General features: G+C 44.7%; 1 protein-coding gene across 1 annotated transcript in view; it reads left to right on the top strand.

The window, feature by feature from the left end:
- LOC102204294 (potassium voltage-gated channel subfamily D member 2-like) overlaps window positions 1-20675 on the top strand; it is a 96146-nt gene that overhangs the window by 39241 nt on the left and 36230 nt on the right. The gene's annotated exons all lie outside the window — the stretch shown is intronic.

The following is a 20675-nucleotide window of genomic DNA, read 5'->3' as shown; positions in this document are numbered from 1 at the left end:
TGTGTGTGCCTGTGTGTGTGTGTATTTATGTGTGTGTGTGTATGGGTGTAGAAGCTGAATCTGCCTCCACAGAGAGCACAGTGAGATGAAGAGGAGAGATAAATGAAGTGGGTCAGTGAGCTGCAGCAGATTGAGATAAAAACCAAACAAACAGGAAAAATGTCCTCGGATTAGTTTAAAGAACACTTGGCCGGTGGCGCACCGATAACGCTCACACATCCAAGGCTTTAACACTTACAGCAGCGTCTGCAGTGCGCCTCCTTCAGCTGTTAAATACAGCCTTCATTTCTGAGCGGGAACAGAGGAACTCTTCACCTCACAATCAGACTGAGATCTTCAGTCCATGCTCGCAGTTTATCACATCACTTGGTACCCCCAAGGCTCCTCGTGGCCGCTTAGTGAGTAAATCTACATCAGCGGGAAATTTACCGGCAATCACTTGACAAGAACAGCCAAAAACCCAACAGGAAGCGCTTCAGGTACATGTCCACTCAGAGACAGCTGCTCTAATAGTAGCTCGTCATCCTCAGATCGTCTACAGCCAAATCAGTTCTGATTTTAAAGCCTTTCCTCTGCCATGCTGAGGACCTTAGTTTAATTCTGAGAATACTGGACTTGTAAAAGTCTCACTTAGGCTGAAGTTCACCATTCGCTCGTTGTATATCACTTCGTAGCTGATGATTGGTCGTTCCAGGGAAGCTTTTGATGTATTTACTGCCCACTTATCAACCACTAGCGTCCTTTCCTGCTCTTATAGTGGGTTTAGTCACTTTAACTCGGTACCCCTCACGTTGTGATGCTGTCATTGCTGCATCGTGACTTTCCTCTGTTCACTCCTCGGATGCTGGCTCTTTCTGTGTGGAGGCCTCTGTTTTAGCCCAACCCCTGATTTTTCAGTATTATAAAGCTAACAGCTAACACCTGCTAACAGCACAGCAGCATGCTGACCAGAAGGATCTTCTCAGGCAAGATGCTGCTGCTGCCTGTGTGAGAGGGTTAACGCTGGAGCTGAGCCTTGAGGTTTTCCAGCATTTTGCCTTTTTTAATGGAGCAGATTTGATTCTCAAACCTAACCAAACATCAAAAGATAAAAGGTGTTTGAAGGCACACAGACTGTGAAACCCACTAAAGCTCATTTGAGAGGCTGAAATGAGATAAAAAAGATTTTGCTAAAGGGTTAGACGGCAGCCTGTGACAGCGAGGCCGCTCTCACTCGTACAAATGGGGTGCTTCTGTGATGCTTCTGCAGATTTTATTGCACTCTGACTGCAGGGAGTCACACGCTGATGAGCAAACCGAACTAAATGAAGTCAAACGGGTAGAAAACCTCCTCGCAGGAGGGGGAAGATGAGGGGGTTTCCACGGCGACAGCAGCATCCCTCAGGCTCACCGTGATTACCCTGCAATGCAATCAGCCTCCACTTCCTCGGCCCAAATTAGGAAGCAAATGCAATAAAGTATGTAGAACATGAAGAAGAAGACGGAGAGTGTGATTAGAAAGCTGCAGATCTGTTTCCTGCCTGGATCTCTCATTTCTGCGGCTGGAGGAGCCTCGAGACATGGCAATCTGTCGGCACAGCAGAAAAAGCTTTATAGCAGGTTTCTGCTGTCAGAGGCGGATCTGAGGACAGTTTATCAGACACACAGCTCTGTGCTTTTATCTGTTTTTATCTGTTCAGGCATGGAGACAAACAACTGCCTGACATGCACTTTCACAAAACAAAGTATTTTAGTGTACCTGTAGGAATTTAACTGCAGTACCTCTGAGGCACTGCCTGTGTACCCGTGACAGAGGATTTATTTGGACTTTTGTGGGTTGGAGCTTACAGATGCCACTCTCTGACGGCTGCTGACAGTATTGCACCATGCTGCTTCTACAGTCAAGGGTTTTTATGCATAAGAGTGCTTTATACAACACATCTCATTCATACAAACATTCCTATGTACCATTCACAGCCCTGTGGACACATTGGGACAAACTCAGGGTCTTGCTCAAGGATACTGAGGTACACAGACTAAAGCATCCAAGGATCAAACTACCAACCTTCTGATCAGTAGATGGCCTGCTTGACCTCTTGTGCCACAGCCACCCCACAGCTAAGTGTGTCCAGATTAAAGGTTGTTGCACACAGCTCCATGTTTTTATGAATTATTAGAGGTTTATCTTGAATGATGTTTTAATAAATGGATTGCTGTCGGTTTGACGTGGAGATTTTGACAGAGCGCTTTGTTTCTGCTGTTCCCAGCGTCCTGTCCCTCCTTCTGTAACCCTGTTAATGACTTTTTGATTTTACATGCTGCTTTGTTGTCACTTCATTAATTTTCAACAGTTTTCATGTTCCATTTTTTTTCTCTCAACTCTTTTCCTTTTCAAATTAATCAAATCTGAGCATAACTAGTTGAACCCTGCAGAATGGTAATTTCAGCATGACCTGGGCATCCAGCTCTTATTTATTTCCCTCCAAAAATTCATATGCAGGTAAAAACTGATCAATATAACATGCACGTATTACATAATTAGTCAATATAACATGTCAGATCCTGTAGGATCAGCTGAAGGCTGGGTCAGGGGTCATTGCTGTGGAGATCTGCTCTAATCGCAGAGAGACGACTGCTGGTTTGAGAGGAAGCTGTGAATGATGGAGATGTTGGACCGTGTGAAGACCGTACATGTTCAGTTTATTTGAAAGAGATTGACAGAGAGAGCACACATGAAGCAGCATAATATCAGCCATATAAAGACAATAATGAAACTGCAGATGTAAAAAGAGGCATGTTGAGAGTTTTTCCTCGTCAATCAGCAACCTCTCAGATTTTGGTATTTTCTGTTGGTATTTGCAGAAGTAATCCTGAAAAATCCTGTTCAGTTCAGCTTTATTTATACAGCACCAATTCATACCATGAGTCATTGGGAGGCGCTTTAATGAAGTGAAAGCAGAATTCGAGCCAAACTCTACAGACACATGTTAATGGAGCTCCCTTCAGGAGTCTCTTTGTTTCCATCTGCTCTCCATAAAAACCCCACAGTGAAGCTGAAACATTCGAATCTGTTCGCCTTCCTGCTGAGCCTCCTCCACAGCTCGCAGCTTATTGCTCATGTCAGACTGTCACATTCATGGTTTTCAGACCCTGAATCAGGTCTGGCTCTCAACCACCCAGGGATGAGCAGAACCATGCTTCACTCACCTGTTCACCTGAGCTCATACCTCTTCTGTTCTCAGAGTGCTGCTCCTGGCCTCAGCCCTCTCTCAGACATGAATCCTGTTTCACAGTCTGGACTCCCGTCAGAAACCACAGTCTAATAGACACGGATGTGTTGGAAATTTGCACCACTTATGTGGAAATTCAGCTGACCCCACATCCTCCATAGTAACAGTGGTCCGAATCCCGGACGAGCCCCTGGTGGTTACCCCCGGTTCATTTAGGCCCGGGCCGTAACAAAGCAGTAAGATCCAGGATTCACAGAGCGATGGATCATTTTCACTCATTAGCATAACTTCCTGTAGGTTATGGGGTTTGCTGTTCTCTCTCACTAAAGGTTTGTTTGTTTCATTCCACCTTATGCTGATGTACCCACCCTCACTCTCTTCTGGATGGAGTGTACGTGTGTCCCTGCTGTGGGTGTTTCTTTACCTGTGCTCTGGTAAATGTGGTTTTCTATTTTTTCAGAGCAATACTTTCTGTTTTTACAAAGGGCTAAAATTAAAGATCTCTCAGATTTCTTTTTGTCTGCTGACCTCAGCGCTCATGAACTTTCCCTCGAACGTGACAGCTAATTAGCATCTCTGTCTCGGATTGTTGCAGTTTGGTTGCCAGCAGTACACCAGTCAGTTCCACTCTTTTCATCTCTGCAGCAGATTCGTCTCCTGGTTTCAGGCTGTCAAATCTTCACAAGATCCAGTATATTTATTGGTAAAAGCTTTCTCACCAAGAACTACCCCCTGTTAACTGATACCCTGATGATACATTGGCTCTGTGTATTTACTGGAAAGACCTAAAACAACATGTGCACTTTTGTAAATGAAACATTTAATTTCACACTAAATCCACATCCTAACACAGTAGCACGGTTCAGTTTATTTTGTGGAAACACTGAAAGAAAACCATTCCCTGGGCTCTGGGTATTTGTTGGAAACACCTGCGTGTCAGCAACTCTTAAGCCTCCAGACTGTCCACAGTTTAGTGGAAATGATCACGTTTCCTGTGGCTCAAACAATACAGTGTGCTTCTGTTTATTTCCTGGGAACAGTGCATCATCCTGGGGAGAGGGGCAGGCCTTCAAAGACTGCGACTGAAGCATGTTTCCATCTGCACGTATCAGGCTAAAGCAGTTTTTATGTGTGCTGTGTCGTTTGCAATGAGCGTGCTCTGAGGGAACAGGGGGGAAAAGGTTTATTTGCTAAGAGCAGAAAGCGACAGACATCTCACTGTGATTTTCTCCTCCAGCAGTTTGTATATGTCGCTGTTCTGACAGTTTAATGAGTGCAGAGCAGCTGATGCTGCACTCTCAGCAGCTCTCACTTCGTCTTTGTTCTGTTACGGAACAAAAAGAGCTCCAAGTTTCCCGATCGCTTCTATCAGACACTTAGATGTTATCACAACACAAAGACATAAAGACTTTATTTTAGTCTCTCCTTGTGTTTTTATGACTCTGACTTTGTGTGTGTAGTGATTGAGTCCCACTGTAGCACTCTTTCACACCAACTCTGAGCTGCTTCCTCATCATCACCAATCCTTAACTCATGTTAATGTATTTAATGTCAGCTGATGAGCTGATGTGGGGGTGCCACACGTGCACAAAACTTGTCTCTGTGAGGCGAGCTGCTACAGCAAGCCCCTGCAAACAATGAGGGAGATGAAGATTTAAAAGTAATATCACAGAAATGTTGTTAGCATGAGAATCACTTGCTGCTCTATGTTCCGCTGCTGGTTTTACCTGTCTGCGTGCTCACCTGTAGTTATACCTGTCAGTGAGACTTTCGTTAGATCAGGAAATCATCTGACAGTTTGAGATTTCTTACATAAGGACATAAATAAAACTTCAGTCATGCTGGTTTGTTCATCCCTGCAGACTCGAGGTGGACGTGAGTGAACATTTAAACGTTTTAAAGGTGTAAGCGATGTAAATATTGAACTGCAAACATCACCTACTTCAGGCGAGTCTGTGGTCACCTTCATCTGAAGTTATTTCATCTTTTCATGTTAGTAAAACTGAAGCTAACTCACACACTCTGGTTGAATTATGTAATTTTCTTGTTCCTGGGTTTTCTCACTGACATTTTGGGGAAAAATGGGCCATTTTCACTGCTTATGTCATTGCTTCCACATGTGAGGTAGCGGTTGGATGACTGTATTTCCCAGTGGAACAGTCGGCCCATCAGGGGAAGCAGAGGGCTCAACACTGAATCCCCAGGTGGCCGAGAGTATAACACTATGCGTGTGAGGTGTGTTTCCAAATGCTCACTGTTATTGTGGGTCTGATGTGATTCAGTGAGTGAGTACAGAGCTGTGCAGGGGTGTGTGAACGTGTTGATGCTGCTGTTGTGAATAGCCGAGCTTACACAGGTGCTGATAGTGTGCTGCCCTGGGGGCCTCTGCATCCTTGGCCCCCTGAAGCTCTAGGCTGTTGTCTGAAAAATAATCTGCAGTTGTAGTCGGCAACGTTGGCAAGCCGAGGTTCAAAGAACGAATGGGGCTGTGCATGTGAGACATTTGGGAGGAATTTGAAATTTAATAAGTCTCCCTTTGCTCGATTGAGATAACGGCCATGAAACAACAAGTCGCTGACAGGGAGGATATTGAAGCTGCGCTTCAAACGCGTTTAATGCAGCAGAAGTGAAGGCTGGGTCAGGTCCAGGCATTCAAACGAATAACCTGCACTTCTGTGAGGTTTTTATATTTCAGCCTTAAAAATAAAACGGTGCTGATGCGTTTCTATTTTATTAACAGGTGAATAAAGTCTGCTGCTGTCGGTTAGGTTCAGTCCAGGTGGGTCGAGTGAGGTGCTGGACTCTCACACTCTTACAGCTGCAGACGCAGGTCTGTGGGTCCTGCTGCACTGTTCTGACTTCTTCTTTGGTTTCCTCTCTGAGTCTCCGATCTCTTACAGAAATGACCGGAACCACAGAGTTAACTCAGCAGGTATAATAAACCAGACTAACTGACACCAGATCTTCTGTCAGTCGATACTTAGTGTCTGTAGCTCTCTTCACAACAACACAGACACAGGTCGGTTCTTTGAAACGGGCCTTTATTACTTGGGCTTTCTCTCCTCAGCTTCACCATCACCAGTACGCCGATACGCCACTATGCCACTACGCCAATATGCCATGAGAACTGGTCACGAGTGAACAGTACAAACCAATTAGCAACTTTACAGTACACATATTAAGTCCAAACACAAATAAAAACATTTCTCAAATGACAAATACCTCGTTGACTGCTTGTCCTGAAAAGAGGTCCTTAAGTCCTTGTGTTGCCCTTTCTTTTAGTAAACTTTTAGCTTAAATCGCTTCATGAGAGACATCTGCTCCCTCGCAGTCCATTAAAAGTCTTGTGTACTCTCGTTGAGGGTATTCTCACGAGACACTAGCTCTTACACTTTACACATGTACATTTCAAATAAAGACATTTCAACACAAACTATATATATATTTAGTCATGAAATTATGCAACTTATTATAAATCAGTCATCTACATCATGAAATCTACACAGAACATTTTTAACATTTCTGCTTTAATACAGGACGAGCCTGTCGTCTGTTTCCACTGAAGCTAAAGTGCGTCTGCAGACGGGAGGCTGGATGTGAGCCAGGACTGTGCAGCTCCTTTCATCTGTCCCAGCTCAGATGTTCAACATCTTATGTTTCCAGAGTCAGAGCACTACCTGGGTTCAGACTGAATTTGCTTGAGCTGCCCTTTGAAAAACTGTAGATGTGCTTATAAAAAATAGGACAGTGTTTTTCATATAACAGCTGAAACACTGTGATCCCCATGGCATAGTCTTGTTTATCCCTTAAACCTTAAAAGGAGCAAACACCTTGAACCTGATTGTGACCCGCTCATCTGATGGTGATGGTCATTTTAAAGGAAAAGCAGAATGAAGCTCCAACGATAGCTGAAGGTTTGATTTTGAATCAGTTCCCTTTTGACCTCAGACTGACCGTTCAGCTGTTTGTCCACAGAAGCACCTGGAAAGATTCAAAAGAAACCAGTGTTTAAAAACTGAGAATAATGTAACAATTCTTTATATAATGTGTAGAAATGTTAGGAGTCCATGTTTGCTGTGATATCTAACTTAGCCTAGACCACCTGATCGGCTCATTCCTTGGGTTTCCTTCTCTGTGACTTGGTCGGTCCCTGGGCTGTAAATACTGGGACGGTGTGTGCATTGCATCAAACTCCTGTCAGACGTCTCTGTGAGAGGCCTGCGATGCTGCAGCAGGCGTCCTGATGTGTGTGATGTATGGCGCTGCAGCAGCTTCAGAGTCTCTGGCCTGAGCGCTGGTCTCTAAAACTTTCACACGGCCACGGATGCACTTGACATCATGGTCTCCATGAAAACCAGTCTGCTCCACGATGACCGACCCTGCTCATCTGCTTCCTCGCTGCGGCTTTTTCAGCTTTAACATGCAGGAATCATGTGACCCGCCCGCCTCTGTCGGTTCATTTAATGACGCTACACCTGAACTATTTATCACGCTAACTGAGCCGAGGCTCTGCTCTCATTACTCGTTCACTTTACTAGAGACAGATGAGTCCCATCGGGTCGTTTTTTACTGCCGCTTGTTCAGCCCCTTTAATGAAACTCTCCTCTTATTGCTCCTCGGCTTCCCTTCCTTCCTGCCTCCCGTTTCGTCTCTGGCTTCTGAAACCAGCACCGGACCTCCCGGCTCTAACAGCTGATCTCTGCAGCACATCCCGGTGTCTGAGGGCTGTTTGAGGCTTTTACAGCTTCTGCTCTAAACGCAGCTGCCTGCTGCTGCGAGAACACTGAAAGCTTTAACAGACTTGGGAACAATGGACCTCTTTGCACACACCTGTAAAGGTCCCTCTCTGCTCGCCTGCATACACAAAACAAAACAAAAAACCCAGTGACTAAACAGCATGGCCTGTTTGCGCCTCTGAGGTCAGGTTTTGTCTCCTCTGAGTACTTTCTCGGTCTAGCTTTTTACTGCACTGCAGTTTAAATACACAATCAATATGATAACCATGATTAATTTGTGGTAAACTGCTAGTTGACTACACTTTTGGACATTATTATTTACTACAGTTAAAATAGTGTAATTATGATCAATCATGTGCACTCCTGGGCTGGTGGTTGGAAGTTATATTGGTGGTTCTGTCACAGCTGGGCTTTGGAAAAAGTGACAAAAACTGTGCCGTGCATCTAATTTATAACCGTGATGTTGATCTGAAATCCAGTCTGATGAAATTCATTTTCATAAGTGAATAAACAGGCAGCGCGATATAAATACCTGTCCGCTCATGAAGACGTCCCGTGGGCATCCCTGACTCTCCCGCAGCTTCATCTAATCGATCAGTGAGGAAAGGCTCACTGATCAGGAAAAACGGCAACATCTGGCAATAAATCCATAGTAACGCTGATAAAATTACAGAATTAAACTAAATGTAATGCTGGTTCCTTATCATCTGTGATACAGCATGTAATATAATATATGATTTGATTAACTTTTAATTTGGAATTTGTAAGCAATTATTCTCTGGCAGTCACACTGAGCTGCTTCATCCTGTGGAGTCTGCACTGCAGAGAGGAAACCCAACCATCAGAGCATGCCTGCGAGCAGCAGCTGGTGACAGCAGCAAGTTAGAACTCCTTCTGAACAGGAAGAACCCTCTAAGATCCAAGATGAGGGAGGGGCAACTGTGACCGACTGGGGGCTGAAGGGAAGGATTCTGTCATACACATCCTTTATGTGTTTCATTAATGATTTATTAGTCTGATTCATTCTAGTTTTGATCGCCCCTTCCTCACCTGAGCAGGTGGGTCGATGAGTTACCCGCACCTCCACCTCAGCAGGCTGTCGTATTCCAGAATGGTTATAAAGATGCTTTTGAATTAATCTTTCAGATATGAGACAGATGTTTAAGTTACAGAGAGACGGTGCTATGAGCTGCGTGGAAACGGGCGCCGCTCTCATGACAATTGAGTGGCTGCACTGATGTCAGTCAGAACGAAAGGTGAGAAGTTTCATCAGCGTCGCGCACGGGTGAGGTCACGTTCAGATTTCGCAGGAGATTTCTGGATTCGGTTCCCGCCCTTCATGTTTGCCTGAAGGTTGAGACGTTCTCTTGTTAAGGTTTGCCTGCTGGTCTCGTTATTTTTGAAGGTGTTGTGTGAAACAGGCAGCTCTGATTGGCTGTCAGGTTATGGATGGTCAGCATCTCCTTTGAGCCTCTGCAGAAACATGCAGAATGTTAGATGCTCTGATAGTGAGCTGTCACATTAACAGAGACCTCTCAGCACATCACAGCTAATCTCCTTGCTCTCTAATAGCTCTGTGATGAGGCGGCGCGCTGTCATTGGCTGACTTAAGTCCTGATAAATAGCAGAGTAGCTGCGGAGCGCAGAGACGTTAATCTGGTGCAGCTGAAAGCTTCATCGTCCCCGCATCTCTGCCTCCGTACTCCTCTACTCCTCCTGATTGCAGGCTAATTTGTGGCAGGGGTCAGAGCCGGGTTCAGAAAAGAAGAATAACGAACGCAGAGATTGCACGTCGTCGCGATGAAATCTGCTCACAGATCACCGTTTGTGATTCACAGAGCTAATGAGAACCCAGCAACAGCTTCACGGTTCAAACCTGACACAGACTCACAGTAATAACGCGGAAATTATGCAAATCCACTTCACTTTCCTCAGAGTTTCAGCACACAGCCGAAGTAGGAAGATAAGCTTTTCCCTGTGTTAGGAAAAAAAAAGATTTATTGTATCCGTCCAGTTTTCCCTGCTAGCCCTGCCGGCTTCCACTTTGATAAACAGTGTTGTGACAGATCTGGGATGAATCAGGCTGAGCGTGGCTGGTCATCAAACTAGTCCTGACTCTGCGCGTTAACGGAAGAAATCTGTTTTTTTTTTATGTGCTGATGTTTTCACTCAGGAGTTTCCACAGGTGCAGATCATCTGTGATTTAAAGCTGCAGCAGGTTAAAGGAGGAGCGCGAGCGCCCGCTCGTAGCTGTCAGCCCGCTCACAAACACCCTAAACCTCCTGAAACCGACCCGGCCTTTCTGAAGGTGGCTCTCACTGCAGCATTGTTGGTAAACTGGGAACTCCTTCAGCCAGTGAGTTGCTGCCAGCTGGACACACCTCAGAGCACCAAAGACTGTTTGAAGCAGAGCCTGTCTGCAATGGGTGGAATCAGGACTTTTAATTAAAAAGAGAACATAAAGAGGCAGAATTTTCTCGAAGATTTCTCAATTTACCAAATTAAACAAAAAACATTTTAACTGTTTAACGGACTGAAGTAATCAAACAGTCAGCTATGTAAATGAATCTATGTCAATCTACGTCAGGACTTTCTCCCAGGAGGCTGTCCAGCATCTCCTCCACATAATGAACGGGGTTTAACCCACACCGAGGTCGTTCTGTGACACTAACACAGTAGTTTTAGTGCATGAACCCCACCATTGTCTGTCCGACTCACCCTGAGAACACACCTGCAGTGTGTCGGAACTGACAGCACCCTTTATAGGCAAGTACTGGGATTCCACCAGCTGTGCTGCAGACGTCTCTCTCTGCTCCATGTGTCTAAAAAATACTTTAATACAAAAAATACTTAAAACATAAAACACAAACAAAAGGCTGAGGCGTGATTTGATGATTTGAAGTAGAGGACCAAACTGCACAGACAACTCCAACTCCATCTTTCTGCAAACACTCGTCAGCAGTTATGAGGACGCGGTGCTTTTAATTGAATTATCATCACCTTCTGCCCTGTTTTGGGTTTTTTCAGTTTTGTTCGTCGTCACTCGTGCCGTCAGATCAGACCCGTTTTTTTAAGGAGTCAACTGAACTCTGAGAAGTTACGGAGAAGTCATGCACACCATGCTGAGTGCAGTGACTGGCATCAAAAAGAATGTGTGCATTTTTATTAGGAGCTGTGGCTCCTGTCCTCCTGCTCCCCTTTACTCCTCCGTCTTTTATTCTCTCTGAAATGCACACAAGGTCCCAGCTTAGTGTAAAACAAACACTGCACTCAGGTTGAGTGAAATCTGCAGCAGTGCGAAGCACCGAGAGACGAACACAGATAAACACTCCGAATTAAAGCGGCTCCTGTCCTGACAGCGTCAGACTGCGGAGTTTATTACAGCTGCAGTATGAATGAGGAGTCAGAGCAGACTACCATCACATAGAGGAGGATCAGGATCTGGAGTGTTTGTCCAGCAGCTGCTCGTCCTCCACAGAGATCACACATCCTGCTGACACATCCTCAGGTGTGCACAGGTGTGCACGTGTACCTTTTCGCTCGGTTAGAGATGTGAACTTACAAACGATCAGCAATGCAGCCAGAACCAGGAAACCAGTCTCTGTGTTTCTACTTAAGTGATTCTTTTCAGTTCCAGATTTTTAAAGCTATTTTTATTAAATTAGGAGAAATAAAACATCTGAAGTGGACACGCGATGAATGCAGACCACCATCATGAATAGTATTTCAAACATCTGTGCCTGAATATTTCTCCAGAAGGCTCTAAACCTGCAGATCTGTTGTGAAAGGCTTTACCCACGCCCAGTCTCTCCTCCAAGCCCGATGACATGTGACCTGCTGGTCTTTGCATCATCTTGCTGATTTCATAGTGCTGAAAACATTTCTCTGCTTCCACGCTCGCTTTGTTAGAGGAATAAATAATAAAACAGCTGCTTGTATGGAAGCTTATGGGACAGCTTTGGGATGAACATACAGATGCTTGGTCAGGATTTGGAGCCTCCAGCTTCACTTTAGTGTGCACTATTAAAGTGAAACAGGCAGTTTCAGTGATTGAAAATTACACTTGCTTTATTAAATAATAGAAACCAAAGTCCAACTTGCTGTGACTCTGAGTAATCTGTCCCGCCTACCTCCTAACTCTCTGCTGCTTTCTCAAACAGAAAACACCTGTTATCACATTCGCCATAGCCACTCCCACCTAAAAATATCGCATGCATATCACAGTGACATGAGCATTTTTCAGGGAAGGAGCACTCTGAGGATGACAAGGGGTTAAATGACTGCAGGTTATGTAGATGAATACACAATGAATAACAGCACGTTTGCGGCATTCCCCACCCTGCTTCTCTGAAGGAGCTCCACAGATCTTCAGGTGTTTTAGCCATGTATAAAGATGATACTGCTTTGGTTACAGAGTGGTCCCTGTTCACAGGAGATTCTGGCACCAGTTGAGGACGTGTTATTACTGCAGCCATCAGTTCATAACAAGTGCATTCTGTTTGCAGGAGTTCAGAAAGTATGAAAGTGTCCTGTTTCTGCTCTTACAGCAGTGTTCATGCTGTTTTTCTAACATAATAAGGTTAAATCTGTGCTTAAGAGCACTGTGAGTCGCTTAGAGACAGAAGCAACATAACATGGAAGCCTCCCAGGATGATTTGCGGTAAGCACAGCAGCAGATTTCAAACTGGAGTCTCCCGGCAGCTAATTAAGAAGCTGAATATTCACCTGCAAAGATCCTCCAACAGCTTCTCCTGAGAGGGAGCAGGATGGGCTGTAAGTGAAATCTTTCAGGCCCCTCATGATGAAAATAAAGACTTCTGGAGGGTAAAGAAGTCCAGCGTCAGCAGCGTCAGATGATAACGCTGCGCTTCCACTCAGCTACAGCGCTGATGCTGGATCAGTTTAATAAGAGCCCCCCGACGCTCATCTGAGAGTCACATCGTCACTACAAACCGCCGCACAATGAAACCACATCTCCCAGAAGGCCATGCCATTATCTGATTAAAGACAGCCGTGGCCGTGCCAGCTGATTCTTTATTCACAGCTCTGTGGTAATGTAGCCCGCAGCGCTGATTGAATTATTCAGCACGTCAGAGCCACAGGCTGACATCACATTGCTCACACAGGTTAAAGGCCTCATGAAAGACTGCAGCTCCACCATCATACGTGTTTTATACTACTACAAACACCGACGTGTGAAAAATTTCCGAGTCTCAGGCACTCAGAAGTGGATGTTTGGATGCCTCTAGCATCTGATTCTGGTTCAGATCCAGGAACGATGCTGGCTTCAGCTCAGCTCCAGTCTGCAAACACAAAGACCTCCATCCTCCCTGCATGGATCCAAACCCCATCGCATGCATTCTTTTAACATGTTCTCATTAGACAGGCAAATAAATAGACATCATGCTGGCAGCTTTACACGCCTTTCAGAAGACATGTGCCATGCATTAGCAGTACACAGCATCATCGCAGGGACTCGAAGGGCCGGTGAAAAATAGATCAAAGTGTGGCTCAGTCGGCGAGTGAGTCTGAAGGATGTTAGAAGCCTTTGATAAAGAGAAAGTTATAGCCTTATAATGATAGAGACATTTGTTTATACAGTTTCTGTATTAGCTGTTGTTCATCTGTCATTACGCACAACTCTGTTTTTTTAATGTTTCTCAGGAGAAGAATGCAGTAGAAGGAAAAGTGAGATATTGTGCTTGGATAGGGTCAGGGTGAGGGCTTGGGTATCACTTCCAATTAAAGACAAAATGTTGTGCACAGATCTATTCATAGTTAATAACACAAAATTAAGCAGCAGCCAGTGAAATCCAGAAACAACAGCAGAAGCACTGAAACAGATCAGACTAAAAGGTCTCCTTCAGATACCCCACAGTCATTAAAAACCTGAGAATCTGAGTGGAATAAAAGAAGATTGAGATTCTTTTTTTTTAAATCACACCATCGACATGTTTTGGCCAGGTCATTACAGACAGATGCAGACTGTGTGATCATAGTTGATGCTGTAAAGATGCTCTCTTTTATAAGCCATGTTTGGACGTACAGTTTTGGATCACTGAACGGGTCGTTTTGTAACACCAGGCGATGTGTTTCTTTTCTACGCCTACTGAACTTCTAGTATTCACATCCGTAGGACCTCTGCGTACGTCTCATGTTTCCAGAGGGTGGCGCCTCCAAGATGGGATGGGCTCCTGAGCTAAAACAAAAGTGAGCAGCTGTTTGGTGGATTTGGAGCAGAAATGTTCCCAGTTTCTCGCAGACAGTTTCAAAATGTGAGCATTGACAAAGGACGGCGAGCAGATAGTCCGGTTCATAGACTGACACAAACGTCTCTCAGTCCGGCTCACAAACACAACCACTTCCTCTTTCACAGCTCTTCACAATAAAACAGTGATTTTTAAAATGAACCCTGTATAATGCAGTCGTTAAACACATTGTGCTCCTTTTAAAAGGAATTCCAGATGAGAGCATGAGGGGGGGAATGGATGTTTGTGTCTGTGTGTGCCTGTATGTCTGTGTCTAGATGTCAGGTTGGGTATCAGACGCCACCTCTCTGGGGACACCTCAGGCCCTCCAAGGTTTGGAGGCCTATCTCCACCTACCACCACTTCCCCTGCCGGTGGCAGACTCCCTCTGGTGTCGGTGCGTTGGTGGTTCTTTGTGTCTGGGGGTGGGCGTCCAGGTACACACCGGCTCACTCCTTGGCGGCCGCTTATCGGGGCCTGGAGCCTGGGGCTCGCTCGGGCCCCTTCGGGGGTGGGGTGCCCCCGGCCTCTCGGCCTGGGGCTCGGTCACTCAGGCACAGCTGGCGGCCGGCGGAGCTCACGGGCGCGTCACTGCAACTCCCCCTGGCTTCTGCTCCGCGGCTGCTGAGTGAACCCTCATCTGGGACTCTCCTCAGCTCTTACTGGAACAGTGGCGCGGCTGCCCCTCTGTTGGTCTTCCTTGGTCTCTTGTGTTCTGGGGGCCTCTGGATGTCTGGAGTTTTGATCTCCTCCATACCTGCTTCACACCCTGGAGGACGGGGCTGTGGCCCCCCCACACTCCCTAGCAGATCATTACATGGAGAAACCTTTGGAATACAAGCGCGCTGATCCACACAGGTATGCACACGGGTGTTCACTGCTCGTAGACCCAAATTACACCTTTCTTGGCTGCTACCTCGAAGCACATCTGTCCTGCGTGCTGCACAACAACATTGAATATTTAGTATTTACTGCTGTTTACACTTAGCTAGATTAATGCGATGGTGTTGTGTTTAGTATGTTGCTTTGTTTCTTTTTTTTTGTCTTTTTTTGCTTGTTTTCTATTCTTCTCTCAACAGCTGATCCAGGAGATTTTTATTTTTTTTCTCCCCCCCTTTCTCACTGTCCCTCTCCCCTTCTGTTTTTCCTTTCCTTCCTCTTTCTTTCTCCCTTTCCTATCTCTCACTCATGTCTGTCCCGTCTGTAACATCTGAAAATAAAATATAATAAATAATAAAAACAAAGATCGACCAAATGGACCAATACGGCAATGCCACGATGATCCATTTGGCAAAGTAAATCCATTGGGTATCCTTGTTGGTCTTCAGACAACAATTCTGATGGCTAAAGAATCAAATGGGACAGGCGGAAAAAAAAAAAAAAAAAGAGGAATTCCAGATTTTTTCTAAATACTTTGACCATTATTATTTTAAATTTTAACATTTTTGATATTTCAAAATATTTGTTTTAACCTAGTTACAAGAAATAAGATAAAAAACAGGAAACTGTAAATATTAAAAGACAAAAAAGCCTAATTTCTGCTGTTCAATACAGAAGAAAATTAAACTTAAAAATGATGCAAAATTGCAAAACGCTTAGCTGTGCCTCTAATAAAACGTAGATTTTTCCCCGTCACAGGAAGGTCACTGTCCTGTTTTTACTGTATTGTGACTGAACCTTCACCAAGCACAAGTCAAGAAGCTTTTCTTCATCTGGATATTTCATTTTAAGTGAAATCATTTCTTTTTGTTAGGTTTTTGATTGGAAGGCTCAAACCTGGTCCAGCCCTCCTCTCTCCATCTTCGTCTGATTGTTCTGAACAAAACACTGACTTCACACGGTGTAAAAAACCTCCTCGTGTGACGCTCAGTGAACATCTCAGCTGAGAATCTCTGCTACTTACTGCAAACACAATTACAGCAGGAGTTTCTCTGAAATGGCCTTAAATTACTTCATTTTTCAGTTGATTGGTGGAGCTGCTGGTGATTTGGAAAAGAGTTTCAGCCTAAACTCCTCGGGAGAAAGATAAATGAATCGATTTAAAGTGCGGAGAGGATGATTAACACAGTGCAGATAAAAATGCTGCATGTGTGTGCGAGCTTGTGTTCGTGATGTTTGCTTGTTTGTTATCAAGATTTCTTCTTTCTGTAAGGAGCACGAGCCTTTTCTTCTTTTCCTCAACACAATACATGTGAACACGCATGCAAATGGGGCCAGATATAGATTGGATGTGGGACGGAGGGAATGCAGTCAGTGTGTGTGTGTGTGTGTGTGTGTGTGTGTGTGTGTGTGTGTGTGTGAGTGTGAGTGTGCGCGCAGCAGAGGGATGAGTAGAAATCCTTGGGGGCGACAAAGTTAATTAAACAGAACACACAAACACAGAATTATCATCAGCTTCCATTTTCTTATAAATAATATACATTTTTTGCTTTATTATAAATAAAGCTCGCTGCCTCGCTGCAGAGAACAACAGGATGAGACACAGCATTTTTTAAAAACTTATAATAAAATACAAGAAAATACATGACACTTTATTAGGTACACCTGCTAGTACACCACATTCTTCCTTCAGAGCTGCTTTTTTCTTGATCAGATTCAATAAGGTACCTCTGAGGTTTTGGTATGTTGACATGACTGCATCACACAGTTTCTGTAGATGTGCCAGCTGCATCAGTGTTGAGAATCTCCCATTTCCCCACATCCCAAAGGTGCTCTGTTGAAGGCCGTCTGAGTACAGTGAACGCTTCGTCATGTTCAGGCAACCAGGCTGTGATGATCTGAAGGCAAAAGGCGTGGAGTTTCACTGAGGGGCCCAAAGTGTGCCAAGAAAATCTCCTCCACACCAGCCAGAACATTAATACCAGGCAGGATCCATGATTTCATGAAGTTTACTCTAAACTCTGACCGACTCTGATTTATCAGAGGAGAGCATTTCTCCATCTCCTGGTGTTCAGTTTTGTGAGTTTGTGGAGTGGCATCAGTGTGCTCTTCTGCTGCTGGAGCCCTGCGTGTGCTTCTGCTGCTCTAGCCTATTGCCTTTAAGGTACAGAGATACTCCTCTGCAGACTGGTTGTAATGAGTGGTTATCTGAGGTCTCTTCTCCTCTGTGAGGTATTTTGTCGCAGAGAGCTGCTGCTCGCTGGATATTTTCTCTGTTTCAGACCATTCTCTGAACTGGAAAGTAGACCACCCATCATCTGCTGTTGTTTCAGCAATGAATGCTTGAAGTCATCAAATATAATTCACTTCCTGTGTTCTCTGGTCACCACGCCACTGTAACTCACTTCCTGTGTGGATGTAGCTTCACTGTAAAACATAGCAGTGGTGTGCTAATGGAATATAAATGTTTGGGTATAATACTGTCACCTTTCTGCTGCTGTGGAAACATTCCTGCTCCATAAACAGTTTGTTATCGTCTTTACCCTTTTACCCTAACTTCACAGTTTTTATTACTTAAATTATACAGCTCCCATCCCCTCACACACTTACCTGATGGTCACCTGACGGTAGCGCTCAGGGTCAGAGGTGAACGGTAACCTATGTCCTGCACCATGATCATGTTCTTTCATCACACTTCAGACTTAACCCGGTCGCAGGTTTGTAAAGTGTCTCTTCCGCAGTTCGCTGCAGTGGACAGTAAAGTAGTCTGAAACAAGTTATAAATAATTTCAAATGAAGACTTGTGACATTTAGAGAAATAATTATGAAGCAAAGGAAAAATGAAATGTCATACGCTATAATCGGCTCCTTCAGATTTGATTACACAGCTGCCATCAGAGTTCATCTTCATCCCCCATCACACCGCAGGCTTTTCTAAAAATTCAAACTTTATTCTCATCGCTGTTTGGACTTTATCACTTTATTACTTTATTACTGACTCTTTGAGCTTTTTCATCAGCTGAGTGAGGGCTGTAAATGATTTGCACATCAGTTTTTTTTGCTATTATCATCCTCTACTTTAACCTGTGTGCTAATAATAAATGCAGTTCTTGGTGAAAAACAGCAGCCTTGTTGTAACTTTAAAGCGCTGTTAGTTTTGCAGGATTGGCTGCATCCTTTCTTTGATCACCTAGGATAAAAAGGAGTTCACTTTTTTCTCTCTGCCACTGTGACAACCTATCGTTGGCGTTCTGTCTGTAAAAGGCTGATTTACCGTCTCCTCGGCAGATCGTAACCTGAGTGTTTTACAGCTCCACCAGCTGATGATAAGCTCTCTGCTTTATGGACGTCCCTCCTCTTCTTCTGATGTGCTTTACTCTCTTATTCAGACTAACATCTCGGCCGTTTCAAGGCTACACTTTTACTCTGGCTCAACATAAATCTGCTGTGCAGCTGATTGAAGAGAAAAGAGAGCAGTAAAAGGAAAAAAAAGGCACACAGGGGAATAAACTGACCTGCTTTCTTTTCCCTTTTGCATACAGAGAGAGCAGTTATGCGCTATCTGGGTTTTATACGTCTTGTATCCTTTTCTCTCACTGATTGTTGCTGGCGGTTGGCTGATTTTCTCGACCTTGGGCTCCTCGGCTTTTACCACGCCGAGGCTTTCTTTTTATCTTCCTTTAAAGCTTTAGAAGAAGAGGAAGCAGAGGACGGGGTCAGCGTATAAAACCATCTTTATCTCGATATTCAAGTACATCTCCTCTCGCTGCCTTGTGTCTCTCCTTCTCCTACACCGCTGAGCTCTGATGCTAATGGGCTGTCACGCTCAGCCCGAGGATGTTCGCTGTAGGGAGGCCATCAGGTCTCAGGGGACCAAAAGATCCTGCTCCTCTCATATATAACCCTGCTCATTTATACGCAGCAGCGTGTTTTTAGGGAGGCGTTCCCTGACTTTGTCCACATACAGCTCAGAATCAGCCGGCACCCTCTGACCCGGCACCTCGTCAGTGTCCCACAGTTCAGTTCAGACATGTTCTTCATCTCCTTCATGGCCACTGCATCAGGTCCCATTAGCAGATGGTCATGGTGTCATCGATGATGGTGCTGGTGCTCAGTGAACAGCTGAGCACACTCTTTATTCTTTAGTTCTGTCCTATGCTGTGGATGGCTGTGTAAATAAAAGCTCTCCTGTTCTGTGCGAGGTGACCTCAGTTTGTGTTAGATTCCTCCAGAGTCCATCAGCTTGTCATAGTCGAGGTTTAAAACAGCGTGACACTTGGTGGTTTCATTCCAGGTCCTCACTCTGCACTGAGAGCAGAACAGCCACAAATGTCCGGCCGTGTCATCAGTTTACTCCCAGTAGAGCCATTACATCACAGCAGGGTCTTTAGCTTTGTCACCGTTACAGAGATGCTGCTGATTACGGTCTTACCACTGACCCCCCAAAAATACAAAATTGCTCATCTAATGTATGTTTGTATGTTCAATTGTTGCTGCGAATCCAGTGGAACTGACAAATTCTCCTGAAGTTCATCACATCAGATGTCTCTCTATCACCTGAGTGGAATATTTGAGCACCATGTCTCTGGTGAGATATTCATAGTAAAACAGCAAATGTTTTTATGCTGTAAACAAACCCAGGTGGGTATCTTAAAGTCGTCACAAAACGGCCGGAGTACCAAAAATCAAACCCACGTGCAGACCTGTACAGCGTTCAGCTGTTTCACTGCTGCGCCACCTTTCCTATGATAACATAATGTACATGTGAGAACACACTGTATATCGATATTGATTCAGTATTTGGTTAAATAGCTGGAAACATGCTGGAGTGTGTGGTGGTCCATTTTCCTTGTCCTGGTGACCTCTAACCTTTGAGCTGTGGTTCGCTGCTGTGGTTGAGTTGGTAGATTTTGAGTTTTGCACTGTGTTTGGTTGTCACTGCAGCGTCTCATAGCTGATCTGACTGTATAAAACCCATTTACAGTCATTAGCAGCCCTGGAAGAGCCGAGCTCATTAGGAGGATTTTCACGCTTTGAAACCCAGCGGCCGCCTGCAGGGGTCAAAGGTCAGCGCTGTGGCACAGGGCAGACACATAATCTGGCTTTTCAATTAGTCACATTTGAAGTGAATCACAGCCTCTGAGGTCGAGACACCAAATTAGATTTATTATCCTGCGGGGTGAGACTGAGCTCCACACTTCTCCTTCTCCCCTCAGGACTCCATCTAATCTCCTCCTCCTCCTCTGACAGGAGGATGAATAAGACGACAGATCAATGAAGAAGGAAAACAGCTCTGATATTTTCAGATGCTGTGTCTCCATCAGTCTCTTTATGAAATCCTCTCAGATCCACAATCACGTTGCCTGCCCTCAGAAACTGGAACCATTACAAAGCAGTGCACTTCATTTCCTTTAGCGAGGAGTGAGATGTCTCAGCCACTGATGGTCACATTTCCTTTTTTTTTTTCTTTTTTTTTTTGCCTGTCCCATTTGGTTCTTTAGCCATCAGAATTGTTGTCTGAAGACCAACAAGGATACCCAATGGATTTACTTTGCCAAATGGATCATCGTGGCATTGCCGTACTGGTCCATTTGATCGACCTT

This window comes from Pundamilia nyererei, unplaced genomic scaffold (assembly GCF_000239375.1).
Source record: "Pundamilia nyererei isolate P.nyererei 1_Seehausen unplaced genomic scaffold, PunNye1.0 scaffold00057, whole genome shotgun sequence".
NCBI lineage: Eukaryota > Metazoa > Chordata > Actinopteri > Cichliformes > Cichlidae > Pundamilia > Pundamilia nyererei.
Note: the sequence above shows the minus strand (reverse complement) of the source record. Positions and strands in the feature narration are given on the sequence as shown.